Source organism: Marmota flaviventris, chromosome 7 (genome assembly GCF_047511675.1).
Source record: "Marmota flaviventris isolate mMarFla1 chromosome 7, mMarFla1.hap1, whole genome shotgun sequence".
Taxonomy (NCBI): domain Eukaryota; kingdom Metazoa; phylum Chordata; class Mammalia; order Rodentia; family Sciuridae; genus Marmota; species Marmota flaviventris.
Genome location: NC_092504.1, coordinates 66,600,864 through 66,618,032, shown reverse-complemented (window position 1 = coordinate 66,618,032; position 17,169 = coordinate 66,600,864). Strand labels below are relative to the sequence as shown.

General features: G+C 35.8%; 1 protein-coding gene and 1 long non-coding RNA gene across 20 annotated transcripts in view; both read left to right on the top strand.

Moving 5' to 3' along the window:
* Positions 1–141: 141 nt before the first annotated feature.
* On the top strand, positions 142–7,914 carry LOC114096344 (uncharacterized). 3 transcript variants are annotated; one of them, XR_003583405.3, is made up of 6 exons: positions 142–357; positions 486–646; positions 998–1,024; positions 3,469–3,523; positions 6,224–6,308; positions 7,011–7,914. It is a non-coding gene; the product is annotated as an uncharacterized lncRNA (long non-coding RNA). The 3 variants fall into 3 exon arrangements; XR_011707986.1 differs by having other exon boundaries at positions 2,592–3,523; XR_011707985.1 differs by having other exon boundaries at positions 1,500–3,523.
* Positions 7,915–11,345: 3,431 nt separating this feature from the next.
* Sec31a (SEC31 homolog A, COPII coat complex component) overlaps positions 11,346–17,169 on the top strand; it is a 62,672-nt gene continuing 56,848 nt past the window's right edge. For 9 of the 17 annotated variants that reach the window (XM_071614385.1, XM_071614380.1, XM_071614378.1 and 6 more), the window contains exon 1: positions 11,347–11,805. The gene's annotated coding sequence lies outside the window, so the exon portion shown is untranslated. Of the gene's footprint in view, positions 11,806–17,169 lie in introns of all 17 variants that reach the window. The other 8 variants (XM_071614383.1, XM_071614377.1, XM_071614376.1 and 5 more) reach the window with 3 other exon arrangements.

The following is a 17,169-nucleotide window of genomic DNA, read 5'->3' as shown; positions in this document are numbered from 1 at the left end:
GCGTCTTGGACCTTTATTTATGAGGGAAGGCGGGCTTTACAGGCGAGGCACTCCCACTCTGCCTCTCTGTAGGCTCACCGGTTGACGCCCTAGCCAATCACGGAGCATGGCGTGTCGTAGAGGCCAATCGGAAAGGTCAGTGGCATTAAGACTTGCTCTTGACCGCTCCTTCTCGGCCTTTGGGTGCGTGGTAGGGTTAGCTGTAACTGGATTGTTTTCCTACTTGGAATGAATCCGGCGCCATCGCGTGTTTTGTGAGGCCAGTTCTGAGAATATGAAGCAGAGAGGAAGGGCCAAAATTGAGGCGAATATGAAGCATGCGGATGGGACTTCGGGTGCGATCTCTGAAACTGGAGGGTATGTATGGGAAAGGATATGAAGGGGACAAATAAAACGTGGTGCCCTACATGTTGAAGACAGAATCTGGGCAAATATAAAATGATTTACTGAGCTGCACATCGTTTTCCTTTTACTTAATCTTGTAGCTCTCTGATTCGGAGACAATGTAGGAGATGTTGTCATGGTTGGCGTTAAAAATGTGATTTCGGAGGAGCTTGAGCGAAGAGTATGAAGTGAGCATGCTCCGACATTCAAAGAATCCCTTTCCGAAAGCTACTTTGCTACGATGAGGAGTCAAGGAAATAAGGTAAGTTTTCCTGGGGGTTTGGGAAGCCTTCAGTGCAGTGCAGCAGCAGTCATGGAGGCAGGAGAGAAAGGGCAGTCATGTCATTTTGGTTGGAAATGGGGCACTCGTAGGTTTCAGAATTTGAGATGGTCAGTTTTCAAGGAAGAAAGAAAATAGGCCAAATGAGGGCACAATATTTTTGTCTTTGAAAAGTATAGCCATAGCATATTAAGTGGTTCTGTTTTAATCCTGCATAGTGTTGGAGGCCACTTTTAGAAAAAACAGCAGTGTTAATCTAGCTTACATAATTCCAAATTTCCAGACCTAAAAGATTGATTGCTTCTTGTTTTCTTTTTTGATTATTTGGTCTAGATTCCAGCCAAAAAGATTCGTATCAAGGTATTATTTATATCTACTTTCCATTATAATGTGCTCATTTCTTATCTGAATGAAATTAATAGAGATTTGCTTATGTTTTATTAAAAATTATGGTGTAGAGATAGTTCATGAACTTTGGAAAGATTATCATCTGGGGAATGGGCAGAGCAAACGTTTGCTTGGCTGTTAAGATGTACAACAAAGACTAGAAGCTGGGTAAAAATATTGGGGCAGTTGGTTGGGCTATTATTATTATTGAGTACTATTCTAGTACTCGAATTAAGACCTGAATTAGGCTAAATGGAAATAGTAACATTGTTTTAAATTACCTTTAAGGAAAAAATTGGTTGCCTTATATATTTGTAACAGTAAAAGAGATAAGTACCATATAATTAACAGATTTAATGTATACAGTTCAGTTAGACTTTAGTATTTGCTCAGAGTTGAGCAACTATCACTGCACTGAATTTTAGAACACTCTTTTCTTTTGATATAGTATGGGGTCTGACTATATTGCCCAGGTTGGTGTTCAAGTGGGGTTCAAGTGATCCTCCTGCCTCAGCTTCCAGAATTGCCTTGGACTATGGGTCCCTTGCCTGGCCCATATGAGAACATTTTTATCACCCAAAAAAGAAACCCCATTCTTTTTAGCTGTATCTCCCTCTCTCCTGTCCCTCGAGGCAACCAATTTACTTTTCTTTGTGGACTGAACTGTTCATTGTACTTCATCTAGATAATAAACTAACATGAGAAATTATGTGACTGGCTTCTTTAATGTACAATGTTCTCAGAGTTCATCCATGTTGTAACATGTATCAGTACTTAATTATGTTTTTATCACTGAATTTTTTCCCATTGTATAGATATACCACATTTTATTTATCCATTAGTGATGTACATTTGTGTTAACAGTATTTTGGGTTATTATGAGTAAGGATGCTGTAAACATTAATGTACAAGTTCTACACGGCACGGACATAAGGTTTTTTTTGTTGTTGTTTTCTTGGTGCTGGGGATTGAACCCAGGGACTTGTGCATGTAAGGCAAGCACTCTTATCAATTGAGCTATATCCCTAGCCCCATAAGTTTTTGTTTCTTTTGATTACACATAAGAATGGATTTCTGGGTCATATAGTAATTATGTTTAACTTCTTGAGGAGCTTCAGGACTATATTCCAAAGTTACTGTACCATGTTACATTCCCACCTGGAGTGGATGAGGTTTCCAATTTTGCCACAAAAATCATAAGCCTCAAGTATTCCATTGTGGTGGTTGCCCTTTTTTTTTTTTTTTTTTTTAAAGGATTCAATACTTTGTAGGGAACCCACTAGAGGATGTTCCTTGAGTTCAAAGACAATGTATAAGGTGATTTTCAGTCCTTAGCACATGTGTTTCTGCTATAATGTTAAATGTGTTCCTGAAGAAAAGAACTTAATTTCAGCAAAATTATTCATTTGAAAGTTTACAGAAAAAAAAAGGATTAAGGTAGACTACTCAAAATCTATGCAAATTAAAATCACTTGGGGGGCGGGGTGGGGGGGAGTGATTGCTACCTAAAGAGTGCATTTATGTTCCTACCCAATTTTAGGTAACTTCAAAACGAAAAGGCCACAGCGGGCATAAAATGGGCAAAATGGAAGGACTGAGACATTGGGAATGGAAGTGGAGTTCTGGCTAATGTGTTCTTAAAATGGTTTACAGCTAATATAACCAGTTGAGAGCCTGAAAAAAGAGATGATGATTCAGGTGGTTTGGGAGCCAGTTAAATATTATGAGAGCATGTATATACAAATAAGCAATCTCCTTTCTTAGGTGTATTCTTTGTAGCATGTGTGTGTGTGTGTGTGTGTGTGTGTGTGTGTAGTAATATATATGATATGTATTGCATATGTATATGTAATACATTTATATAAATTACTGAAGTGATGCTGTGTTCTTTTTGAAAATTTGTAGAACATTTATAAGAAAGTTCATTTTATGGTTAGAGTACTCTACCTTGTGTTCTTTTTTTCTAGATATTTTAATTTTTCTAGGTGGAAGTAGTAATTACTAATTGTAAACAAGTTACTGAGAACTGACAGTTCTATAGTAGAATATCAGATTTACTTAAATATCATAAGCCTATTTAAAAAAACAATAAAACTCACTTTACAGAAGCCAGAAAGAAGAGGTCACTGCTCTAGATAGTCTCAGAATACTTCAGTATAGGGAAATATTTAATAAAACTTTTTTGTGCCTTTTGTTGTTTAGTGGTGACATTGAGGCTCTCAATTTGATCATTTGGTTATATCTTTCCTTTAGTGACTTCATATCCAGTGATTAAATATTTTCACTGCTGTTCACATAATGAACCGTTGTGATTATTGAATACTTAAATGAGGATATGTAAGCCTTATTAAAGATGGTGTTAATTGTAAAAGGCATTGACCATTGCACAAAATAATTTAAAAATACCTCTTTTTCAGGAGATAATGGGAAAAGATGTGGATCTTGGATAAGAAGTCTAAATATTCAGGGAAGGTAGTATATTTTTCTGTTTTATGTGTATTAAGTAGTCCTGAAACTATAGCAGCAACTTGGAAAAGGAGGATTGTCCAAGTAAAAAATGGATTTGTAAAGACTGGTGTTATCTTATTACCTATTTTATGGTAGAGTTTATTGGCTACATAGGGAAGAATAACAATGCTTATTGATCAGTTATTGAGCTAAGCTTGAGAGTTGTTTTTTTAAACCTATTTGTTTCTTATAATACCCCTATAAAAGCAGACATATTTTAATTTCTAAGCCCAGTCTTTTGCTTGTTAAGCATATCTTTTCTTCAGATACTTGGCTAATTCTACTAGAAATTTCCAAGTTGTTGTCCTGCTATAACTAACTCATTTTTGCTGAATTTTTCATCTTTGAGTTCGCTATGTTTTTTTTCTTCTTCAGAAAGTATTTAGAATTTGAAATTTTTTGGTGACCAAATTTAAATGCAGTCCTGAACCTTTTCACTTAATATTTTGCTCCTTGGATACAGATACAGATTTTGTCCTCTTAGTTAACTTTAGTAGGTCAAAATAACAAACTCTTATTATCCCACTGCTTTTGTGGATCACTATTCTGGGAATAGAGTGAGTTATTTTGGCTCAGTGTGGTCTAATGACATGACAGTCATCTGAAGACTTAATTTTTGGGAGAATAGGGCAGCTTCTGAGCGCTCTACTTCTTTGCTGGCTAATGTCTAAAGAATTTAGTTCTTTGCCATATGACCCTCTTCATAGACTATGCCTTCCAAACCATAGCAGGTAGCCTCCCCCAGAGGGCAAGATATAAGAATAAAATACCCAGATAGAAACTTTACGTTTAAAACTTGATCTAGGAAGCATATACCATTTCATCTTTCCTCTTCTGTTATTCATGTAGACATAATAGGAATGGATTATACAGGGGTGTGAATACCAGGAGTTGGTGGTGGGGTATCATCATGGACCCCACAAGGATATCATATATATATTTTTTAACTTTCAATTTATTACATCAAAAGGATTTAATAGTTGACTCAAGTAAATTAGGTGTATAAGAGCATGTATATCCAAATAAGTAAGTTTTATTATTTCTTGTGCATATGTAGTAATATATACGTAGTATATAACTTGCATATGTGTATATGCTACATATATCATATAAACTACTGAAATAATTCTGTGTTCCATTTTGAAAATTTCTAGAACATAATCAAATTCATCTTACAGAGTACTTTACCTTGATCATATTTTTAAAATAGCTTTTTCTCTTGTTCTAGGTGGATGAGGTAGAAGAAGCTGATGAGAACTAGACTATAAAGAGAAATTTGGTTTCTTTAACCCAGTATTTTGCTGAGGTGGCACTAATGAAAATGTTAAACATTCAGTTTAGGTTTTTCCTTTTTTGGTACTGGGGATACTAGGGGCACTTTACCACTGTGCTACATTTCCAGCCCCTTTTATTTTAAGACAGGACCTCTCTCAGTTGCTGAGGCTGGCCTTGAATTTGCGATCTTTCTCTCTGACCCTCTCGAGCCACCTGGATTACAGGCATGCGCCCACTGTCTCCGGCTTATTTACAGTCTTGTAAAGAACATAGTCTAATTACTTATAGGTCTATAAATATTTGCTGGAGGATGGAGTAAAGGTACAGATGTACAGAATCAGTGAAGCATTTTGACCTTTTTCTTCAAGCTTCATTTTTGTTCAATGTGATAAGTATACTATACTACAACTTCCCGCTGCTGCCTTTCCCCTCTGTATGTGCTCCTGCCCCTCTTCATTAGCAAATACAGACCATGTCAAGCAATCAGAATGTGCTTTATTATAGAATAATAATTAGTGCCTGATATTTGTAATCTTTTGAATTTTTTTCATCACTGCTGTCAAGTTCGTTAATAGAAACAACCTTCCTTCTTTTCCTGTAAAGTCTTAGTTCTGATAGTTGTGAACACTTGTCTAATAAGAAAAGCATTATATTAAGCCAGCTATGGTGGGGCATGCCTGTAATCCCAGTGGCTAGGGGGCTGAGACAGGAGGGTTGCAAGTTCAAAACCAGCCTTAGGAAAAGCAAGGCAATAAGCAAACCAGTGAGACTCTGTCTCTAAATAAAAATATAAAATGGGGCTGGAGATGTGGCTTAGTAGTTAAGTACTCCTCGGTTCAACCTCCAGTACCAAAAAAAAGATTACATAAAAAGCAAAGAATAAACAGTTTAGAATATCAGGCTTGCTATGGAGAAGATGCTTTCAAGGTAGCATGAGATAGTCTGTAGAAAGTAGATATAATGATACAGTTGAAATAATCTTTGTTCTGATTTATTTTTTCAGTCATAATAAAACTGCAGGTCTGTGTATATGGTCCTGGGGACTGAACCCTGGGGTGCTTTACCACTAAGCTATCTCCCCAACTTTTTTCTTTCTTTTTTTGAGGAGAGGGTCTTAGAAAGTTTCTGAGGCTGGCCTCAAAACTTGCAATCCTCCTGCTTCAGTTTCCTAAGCTGCTGGGATTTTTAAGGGCTAATCAAAGAAAAAAGAATAGAGCTTCAAATTAAGTATAAATGTCCAATGATTAAACTTTTTCCACTGCTGTTCACATCATGATTTGTTGTGATTAATTTATGTGGATGAGGACATAATAGAAATAGTCATGAAACTTAAATATATGGTGTAATTTCTATACATTGATTTGCCTGTTTGAATATTTTCCCTTGTAGGACTAAAATTGAAGGTTGTTTTTCTTAGAGAAAATCACTTATTGTATTTATTTGATCAAGAATTAGAAGATTTATATGTAATAAGGTAAGAGGTTTATAAAATAAGTAGTTTTCAAAAAAGAATACAAAGTAAGATGAGAACAAAAGTTTGACATTTAAGTATAATGTAGATATTGTACTTTGAATTAAAGTTCTTTTCTTATTTTAGCTTTCAAAGAAAAATAGAATTTTCCAAATTTATAGGTTGATTCAGGAAAGAAAATTGGAGGGGTAGAAGAAGGGACTTTTAATAGTCATCTTTTCTTAGAAATAATGATAAAATCCTTTCAGGCCTTGAAATTCTTAGAGATCATATTTCCTAGAGTTTACATTTGTTTATTATTTGCTATTCTTTAAATGATTCATACATAATTCCAATGGATGACTATCCAATAACATAATAGGAAAGTGGTAGCTGAGAATCTCAAATCTATTACCAGTTTTGTCATTGTGTCTTTTATCATACCCATTTCCCAAATTTAAAGAACATATACATCCTGCAAAGAGAAATCTTAATAACTTAATTTCTCATTAAATACATACAAAAGATGCTAAACCTAAAAGTTTATATTTTTTTATAGCCCATATGAAAAAGATGTATGAAATAAATGCATCCAAAAACAATGAAGCTAAAACATTAATAGAAGGAATGCTGCTGTTTTGCTAAAATGTAAGCATAGTACTGTACTGGCTGTTAGGGAGCAAACTACACAACTGACCATCTTGTTCCTTGTGGTTATTTTTCTAGAACTTCACTCCTTGAAGACTTGAAGATTATTGAAATGAAAGGGGGAGTCACAATTTTCAGAATAATATTTTTTTGACCATATATAAATCCTAATTTGAATTGTTCTTTAAATTATCTCCACATGTTGTTCTACCTTTACTGAGTAATTCAGTCTTGAAACTAGCACTCTTTGAGAGAAGTTTTGTTTTTATTTGATCCAGGACAATACTTGATTAATTTATAGTCAGCTATTAAAAGATTAAAAATTGACCTTTCTGAAATGATTATTTTCTTTTTCAGTACAGTAGTCTTAATAGGTACAAGTATCAGTTACCAAAGTATTAACTGAAAATAGTTATATAAATTTTGCTGCTAGTTCTTCAGTTCACAAATTATTTTGCAAATAAAAGATGTACATCATGATCAGTGACCACTCACTTCTTTTAAAGTCTGATGGTGATTGTTTACTAATAATTTATTCAGTCCTTGCACTGATAGCAAAGTGCATAGATTTACTGCTTTCTTGTATCCCAGAGACTGAACTCTTTTACAAAAATGGATAATCAAAAGAAGGAATTGGTCAATAAAGATGACAGTGTAGCAAAGAAATGAAAATGGATAATGCTAGAAGTGAAAGTGGGTGTGATTAGAAGATTTGAAAGTGTCAGCTGCAAAGCAAAGCCTGCAGGAAGCTACAGTGTGAACTGCATTGCATATATAGTTAGTTGCCACCATATCTTAATTTAAATTGTGCTACTAACAGAAAGCCATTTACAGTCAAAATTGAAGACTGATCAAAAACAGATCCCAGTTTGGCTAGCTAGCATTCAGGCCCAAGCACTGTTGTTAGCTGTTGCAATGAAAGAAAATAATTACAATGAAACTGAAAATAAAAATTTTACTGCCAGTAAAGCTGGATTCATTATTTCAGAAGTCAACATGAATTGGTTAATGCTAATCTACTTGGTTAAGTTGCAAACTCAGATAAAGGCACTACTATGAAATTTGTACCCAGATTCCCAGATACAAGTAGTCCTACTTAATGTAGGACTCCATTGAGTCCACCTTGTAGGATTTCAATGCAGTGTTATAGAAGATAGAGTGGACTGGGAAGGAATTTGATACTGCTGCTGGTCAAGAGCCAGTTGAAGAAAAGCCAGATGAGCTTAGTGAAGGTGAACCTCTTGACATGAGTGATAGAAGTGGTTGTGACATAAAAGATGAACATACCTCAGAGGTGATGCCAGCAAAAACCCTTCACATCAAATTCTCAGAGATAACTTCATGACCTTGAAAGGAAAAAGGGTAAAATTTGTGGTTCCTATGTCAAGGCATAGGAAAGATGTTCAATGCTTATTGTAAGTAATATGAAGACAAGTACTATTTAAACTACTCTTGATAAATTATTTACATTTTTAAAAAACTGTAATTTTCAGCTTCTAATGTTTTTAATTATAGTGAATTAAATGCTAGTTTTACAAAAAAGTTGCAGAGTAATATTTTTGCATTTAAAATAAATATCAAGATTTTAATTTTTTTCTGTGCTTTTTCTTTTTAATTATTATTCTTTTTAGTTATACATGACAGTAGAATATAACTTGACTTATTTATACAAACACGGATTACATTTTATTCTAATTAGGATCCCAGTTTCGTGGGATGTAGAGATTCACTGTGGAGTACTCCTGTATGTACATAGCAAAGTTATGTCAATCATTCCACTGTCTTTCTATTCCCGTCCCACCTCCCTTCCCATCAGAATTAATTTTGGGGGGAGGTACCAGGAATTGAACTCCAGGGTACTTGACCACTGAGCCACACCCCCAGCCCTATTTTGTCTTTTATTTAGAGACAAGGTCTCACTGAGTTGCTTAGCACCTCATGGTTGCTGAGGCTGGCTTTTGAACTCTCAATCCTCCTGCCTCAGCCTCCCTAACAACTGGAATTACAGACCTGTGCTTGGCTGAAAATTAATTTTTTGACCAATTTTAAGGAAACAAAAATTATATATTTTCCCAAAGACTTAGATTGCATTGTGCCTGCATTTAAAACACATGAAACCAAATATAAATACACATATCAAGTCTACAGATATTTATTCATATTGCCTTTGTATGCTGAATACCAAAGTTTTGAAATTAAGTTTATAGTATTGGATTTCTCATATTTGGAGTTCATTTATCAATCCATTTGTAGGCCACACCCTAATAGAGTGACAACATTTTCCAGTAAGGTCATAGTAAATATTAGGCTTTGAAGGCCCATGCCATCATGATTACAACTACCCAGCTCTGCCTTTGTATAGCTTAAAGCAGCTATAAACAATAACCATCAAGTGTGAATGTGTACTAATAAAATTTTATTTATGAATACCAAAATTTGAGTCTCAAGTCTCTTTTTTTTTTTTTTTTGTACCCAGAGTTGCTTAACCCCTGAGCCACACCCTCAGCCCTTTTTATTTTGTATTTTAGATAGGGTCTTAATTGCTGAGGCTAGCTTTGAACTCATGCTTCTCCTGCCTCAGCTCCCTGAGCCACTGAGATTACAAACATGTGCCAACACTCCTGATTTTAAGATATTTTCTTTTGCACTTTTTCCCCTTTTTCAACTATTCACAAGGCCTGGAATTTGGGGGGAGGAGGCAAGGTTTGGAGGTGACTGATGTATGCTTCAATTATTGTTTTTAGGGTGAGAGTAGGAGTTACAATGAATCTTTCCATACTAATGCACATTTCCAAGTAGCACTCCCTTTGGAATAGGATAAGAAGAGAGTTCAGAAGGTAAACTTTTTCTCTTGGCTCAAAGGATGGTCCCACTTGTGTGTGTGTGTGTGTGTGTCTCACCGAGTTGCTTAGTGCCTCCCTGTTGCTAAGGCTGGCTTTGGTCGTTCTGCCTGAGCCTCCAGAGCTGCTGGGATTACAGGCATGCAGCACTGCACCTAGCTGGATGGTCCCACTTTTTCAGTCAGGTTTTTTGTTGGCCCCTCTAGATAAGTCTTGCAGCTATAAGTTAGAATGGAAAGTATTTTAGAACATACTCAAAATTAGCCACTGAAAAACTAGTAATATGCTTGAGCGGTTTATTTCAAACCTGTTGAAAAATATTTTAAAAATTGAGCCGCACATGTAGGAAACTGAAGGTGTTGGGAAGAGTGCAGTGAATTAAAAAAAAAATTCTCCAGTATGGTAGTATTGACCATATTTTATATTTTTGTGTGCAAGAACATTCCAGTTATGGCAGGTGGGCAAGGTTTCCTTAAAGAACTGGCTTTGGATGATAGGTATAATGGAAAGTGAACGGGGGTAGAAGTTAGGAGACATTAGGTTGAGTGCAGGTTTTAATATTTAATGTTTTTCTCTGGTTTGACTATAAAATTGTTACTCCCTAAACTCAAAAAGTGCATTGAGGTAACACATCAAGGGTCTGAGGAAAGTAGGAGCATCTCGTGTGAAATGCTTGAGACCAGAAAGATTTTAAGTTTTTTGTACTTGGAAATATTTGCATAGACTTTTCTGATTGAACATCGCTAATCTGAAACCTGAAAAGCTCCTTAATCTGAGCGTTAAGTACGCGCTCAAAAGTTCTTTATTTTCAGATTGGGGATGCTCAAACTACTACTTGCCCACGGCTAGTTGTAATGGGTCTGGACTTAATGGGATAGTAACTTTAAGGATACTAAAAAATTAACATACCTCGGCCCACTTACGTATGCCCCTTTGGAGCATTAAATCAACTATTTCTACAAATAATCTTTTTTTTTTTTTTTAGAATTTTAATATTTATTTTTTAGTATTTGGCGGACACAACATCTTTGTTTGTATGTGGTGCTGAGGATCCAACCCGGGCAGCACACATGCCAGGCGAGCGCGCTACCGCTTGAGCCACATCCCCAGCCCTCTACAAATAATCTTTGAGTATGACAAGATCATCCAATTTCAATTCTCAAGACACAAAACTGTAAAAACAGTAGGCAATTTAAAGAGCCCAGGCAAACTGCAATAAGCTCCTTGTAGCCCGATTTTCACGTAGTTTGGCGTTGGCAGTAGCTCAAGGGCTGCTGGTGCCTCACAGGACTACGTGGCATTCCTGCGGGCCACCGCCATAAGCCAGACCGCAATGCCCAGCACGACTTTTCCTTTACCCGTAGTGTGGCTACTGCATCCACACCCTCCGCCCAATCTTACAGAAAAGTGTCTATAACCACACGTGATGCAAACCAGGGCCCCTAAACCTCAGCACTGGACTTGATATCTGACCGGCCGCAACTCCCGGAAGTGCCGTGGCCGACCGCGCGCCGAAGTGGGCGGGGCAAAGCGTTGCACCCGGAAGTGTCGGCCTGCAGGGAGGGGCTGCGGCTGCCACGTTGGAGCGGAACGTGGAGGTGGCCCTGGGCCGGGGAGGAGGGGCGGCGGCGAATCCTGAGAGAGTCTGACCGGCGGGGTGCTAACGCAGAACCGGTCGCTGAGGGTCCCGGGCAGTTGTGTCCGCCTGTTGCCTTCTGCCCTCTTCGACGGCCATCGGGCCTTGAAGTTGTGCCCAGGAAGCTGGGACCCCGGCCTCGGTCTCTGCTGGCTCTGCCAGCCTGAGGCCCGGTCTCTGGTGACTACGCGCCCCTGGTCTTGGTTTCGGGCCCAACGGGACAACGTCAGGCATCGAGACTCCTTCGGTGTTCGTGCCCGTCAACAGCCGCCGACGAGTCCAGCGTCTAGCACAAGCTCCCCTGAGGATTACGACAGGGTTTCCTGCCGGGCATTCTCAGCCGGGTTGGTAACTGGAGTTTGAGGTTAGGAGACCTTCGGACCCAGTGCACAAAGAGGTGCGGTACCCAAGGGCGAGGAAAGAAAACAAATCTCAGTTTTATTTCGTTGACTTTAGTTTGGTTGAGATTTTTCGTTTGTATTTGACTTTTTGTCAAATTTAATGGTTCACGGGGTTGAACTGAAAGCTACTATCATTTAACCACAGTTGGATGATTGTAGAAACAATAGTCTCCAATCGCTGCCTATACTTCTAAGGAAACCTCATTAAGTATGGTATGATTTTGCTAATAAGTTGTTATAGTAAATTGTGAGGCAGTTGTAAATTAAGTCAAAATATTGTTTAGATTTATGGGCGTTATAAACTTTTCTGTAGTTTAGAGAGTGAATTTTACATAGGTCTTTTTGAACTTACAAACCCCTCCTCCTAAACTGTTCTTTCTACTACAGAAAACTGAAATTTGGCTGTCTTTGTTGCAGTTGTAACTGTATTTAATCGGTAATTCGAAGGTCGTCCTTGTATCACAGAATCCTCGTTTTTCTTACATCCTCCTTTTTCATTGGTTAAAGCTTACCCTTCTTTTTAATAGTTCTTCTGTGCTCCTCGTTCCTCTTTACTCCATAATTACAGCTGTAGGAAAGGTTCGTAGGCTTTAAGAACTTCTGGATAACTTGCAGTGCCCCCCCCCCCCCCCAGTCCTTCTGGATGGACTTTGAACCAAGGGCCCAGGGCCTCCTGCAAGCGCTCACCACTAAGCTATATACCCAGTCCTTTTTATTTTTTGAGACAGGGTCTCGCTAAATTGTCGAGGCTGACCTCGAATTTGCGATCCTCTTACTTGGCTACTTGAAGTGTTTTTGTAGTTATGAATTTATGTTACACGCATTCATGGTTATTTCGGAAGTGTGAAATGGAGATGGATATAAAATTATACTGCTTATTTTATATAAGCAGGCTCTTTTGTGAAACTAATATATAAGAAAAGAAGGAAATTTGTATACTGTGAAGAATAGTGTTATCAACCTTTTGGGATAACACTCCCTTTTGAGAATAGTGAAAGCATTAGATCATCATCCTAGAAAAACACTAGACATGTAGAATGTGTAATTTCAGAGGTTTACAAATGCCAAGTTTAAAAAACTCTTGTAAAGTGACATTACTAAATTGATTTTTACATTTTTTTAGAAATGTTGCTGTTCTTATATAGGTTCATTTCAGCTCAGGATGTTTTCTTATTACACCATTTATTTAGTTCAGTAGCCAATGCACAGTTGATTTGTGTTTAGTTGAGTGAGATAAACCTAGAACATTGACAATACTATATTAGTCCTATGCAATAAATATTGCCATTCTTTTTTTATTCTTTTTTTATTTTACTGGGGATTGAACCCAGGGGCTCTCTATCACTAAACTACATCCCCAGCCCTTTTAACTTTTTTTTATTTTGAAACTGAAGCTTGCCTTGAATTTTCGATCCTCCTGCATCAGCCTCCTGAGTTACTAGGGATTACAGCTGTGTGCCACCACACGTGGCAGATATCCCCATACTGAGTGAGATATTTTGCCCACACAAGGTATATATTTTTATTAAAGGCAGTGCCCGCTAAGGATTGTATTCCTAGTTTGGGAATTAAAGGTGCTGGGTCCATTACTTTAACTTTTCACTTTCCTGGGTATGGTTCAACTCTATGACATTGTAAGTATTTTTGAAAAATAATAACTGCTTGAGTTTTAGTATTACTTCACATTTGCAGTGTGAAGGAGTAGCAAGAAAAAAAAGTTTTCACTTAATTGCATGCAATTAATTACAAAGTTTTTTGAAAAATAAGAGTTCTAACTTGGAACATAAATTTTTTTCAGATGTGTTCATGAAGATACTTTAGAATAGACATTTTAAATTTTAACTCTTGTAATAGCCCTCTTTTATGAGAATTTGCTATGTGGCAGACACTGTTGTAGGTACTCATTTAATTCTCAAAATGATGTGTGGTGTTGATGCTGTTATTGTCCTTATTTTACTTGGAGGGGAACAGGACACAGATAGGTAAAATTATATGACAAAAGTGCAAGCTGTGATATGGTTGAGCAGGGATTTAAATTTAGGATGTCTGCTCTAAATTGCATGCTCTTTAACTGCTATGTTATAGATATTGTTTTGCAGATAGTATATATAAATAAGCCACTGTCCTCACAATTTTTTCTGGTTTTATAACAACTATGGTCATAGTAAAATAGTATTGAAAGAAGCAAAGTATGCATGGTAGGAATTCTAATCACACATAAAATTGATAAATTTACCCAAATTTTTTAAAGCAAATCTCACTTGGGAATTACATATGGTTTCATCTAAACTTCTTATTTTGTAGAAAATCATTTACAATTAAATGAAGAGAAAGAAATACACGTGTATCTAGATGAACCACTTACAATTAAATGACCATTGCTAAGAAAAGGAAATACACACGTTTCCCTAGCATTCTCATTTTGAGAATGATAACAGTAGGTAGATTATGGTACTCCTGTTTAATTAGATTCAGTTCTTTACACAACTCTAAGCCATTGTTTTTATTTTTATACAGATAGCATTGAAGTCTTGTATTTAGTATAGATTAATAAGTGGAACTGCTTCTAGAACATTGAGTGCCAGAGCTAAGAAATAAACTTATGAATGCTTTGAATTCCTACTTAACCATTATATTTCTTGTGAAGTTGTCTCTGTGTTTACACTTTAACCAAGTACTCAAGAATTAGCCCTTGTACCTTTGCTGTTGGAGATACCATAAGTCTAGTTCATTTTTTAAAAAAGCTATTTTGGTTTTTACTTTTAGGAATTGTCATTTATCTTTTTTTTCCCATAACAATACTTTCCCTTACATTTTAATATGAAAAGATCCTCTGAACCATTAAGGATTTTTAAATGAAATATCTTAACTAGTCTTTCTAGCTTATCAATATATTTGTATTCCCTTAAAATCAGAATTCAAAATCAAACAAATCTTTCTGCATACATACTACGTTGAGCAATTTTGAATCTAAAAACTAATACCTGATTGATTGTTGACAAAATGGCACATAAAAGTGTAAAAATGGTAATTGAAAAATATATAAGAATATGTGCTCATAGGATATTATTAGTATCTAATTTAAATAGAATGACATTTTGTTATAAAATGCCTAAAGTGTGGTTTACTTTATATGCAGACAGGATTTTATTTAGATTAGTGTGGATGGAATCATCAAGGCAGTTTTCATGAATGAGTTGGAACTTGAACTTAGTATTAAAGATTAAGTTAAACATTTGGCTGATAGGAATAAGACATTCATAAAAAGAAAATAGGTCCTTTTTTTACTTCTTAAAAAATTGGAATTTTTTTCCCCAGAATAATCTTAGGTATAACGTTTTCTCAATCTCATGCTAATAATACTTTTTTAAAAATAGCTAACATATCAAAACACTAACTTGTGTGGTAGGCATTTTGTTTGCTTCTCAAATACATTATCTCATTTGACTTCACAACATTTCATGAGGTAGTCACTCTTATCCTCATTTTACAAATGTAGAAACTAGGGTTCAGAGAAGTAAAATAATGCTTTCATGGTATCATATCTAACAAGTAGAAGAGCCAGTAGCCAAAGTGAGGGTCGACTCCAGAGACTGTGATTTTAACCATGTAATTCAAGCTCTGAATCCCACTTTTCCATAAGTTAACACAATTTCCAAAATACATTTCTTTTTCTCTTAATTTTATCATGCATGATAGTTGCTTTGGCATTATTATTTCTTCTCAATGTTATTATTTCTCCTGTTATTAAAAAAACAAATACCTAAACTTTTTGGAAGAAACAAGAGTTTGGTCTTTGGAGCTAAACTTCCCAGTTCAAATGTTGACTCTTTCTCTTACTATTATGAACAAATTATCTAATATTCTGTGCTTTCATTTTATCATTGTGAAATCTTCAAATAGAAACAATGTAAGACTTAAGGCATATTTGTTAGTCTGAAGCCCTTCTTGGAAATAGTTAGAGGATGAACTTCATCTTCTAAATATGAATAAGGAAACTGACAAAAGTTCTGTTGGAGAGCATTGAGGACGTATATACACACCTGAGACCAAAACAGAAGAAAGAATAACATGTTAATGCTAAATGCCCAGTAATGTAGGAATTTGGTTATACAACTAGTAAAAAGAGACGAGGATAGAAAATCAGAAGCAGAGAAAGTTTGTGGATTGCCATATCTTTTAAGGGTGGGAGTCAAAGGGCATTATTTAAAGCGGATAAATCAGCAAAAGTACAAACATATTCAGCAGTACAAAGGTAAACATTAAGAAAGATAATATTATTGTATGACTGTAATGCAAGAGGGGCAGAATGGTTGTTCAACCTAATTTTATTAGTGCTCCTAGTAAGGAGTTAATAGTTGTTGTATAAAGAAATGGGGGATTACATCAATGTTTATAGCAGCTCAATTCATAATAGCTAACCTATGGAAACAACCTAGGTGCCTTTCAATAGATGAATGGATAAAGAAAATGTGGTATATTTAGTGGAGTATTACTCAGTTTTGAAGAAGAATTAAGTTATGGCATTTGCCAGTAAATGGATGGAATTGGAGAATATCGTGCTAAGCTAAATAAGCCAATTCCCAAAAACCAAAGGCTGAATGTTTTCTCTGATATGTGGATGCTAATTCACAAAAGGGGGTTGGCGCTAAGAAAGAATAGAGTTACTTTAGATTAGGTAGAGGGGAGTGATAGGAGGGGATATGAAGTTAGGAACGATAGTAGAGTGAAACAGACATTGTATACATATATGATGACTGCATGACCAATGTGATTCTATAACATGTACAATCAGAAACATGAGAAATTATACCCCATTTATATATGATATATCAAAGTGCATAAATGTATTCTACTGTCATGTATAACTAATTAAAACAAATAAAAAATTTTATGATGTAAAAGAAAAAGAAATGGAGAATTAATGGTATTAAATAAAATTATTTAAAATTATGGTTACAAAGATAGATCAGAAACATTAGAACAAAAATACAGAAAGATTATAAAGACAACAGACAACAGCAAAAACTTTAAAATTTTATAAAACCAAATGGTAAAATGTGGTAAGACTAAGATCGACCATTTTTTTTTTCTAGCAATACATTTTAAATGGCTTTAGGTAACCTAATAAAAAGATTTCAGTTTGGGTCACCAAGCAAAATCTGATTTTATTTTAATTTTTTAAAAAATATTTTATTAATTGTTGATGGACCTTTATTTTTATGTGGTGCTGAGAATGGAACCCAGTGTCTCCCATATGCTAGGCAAGCTATTTACCACTGTGCCACAACCCCAGCCCCTCATTTTTTTTTCCTCCACTGTATTCAAAACATCTAGTGAAAACAGAGTGGTTCAGAAGT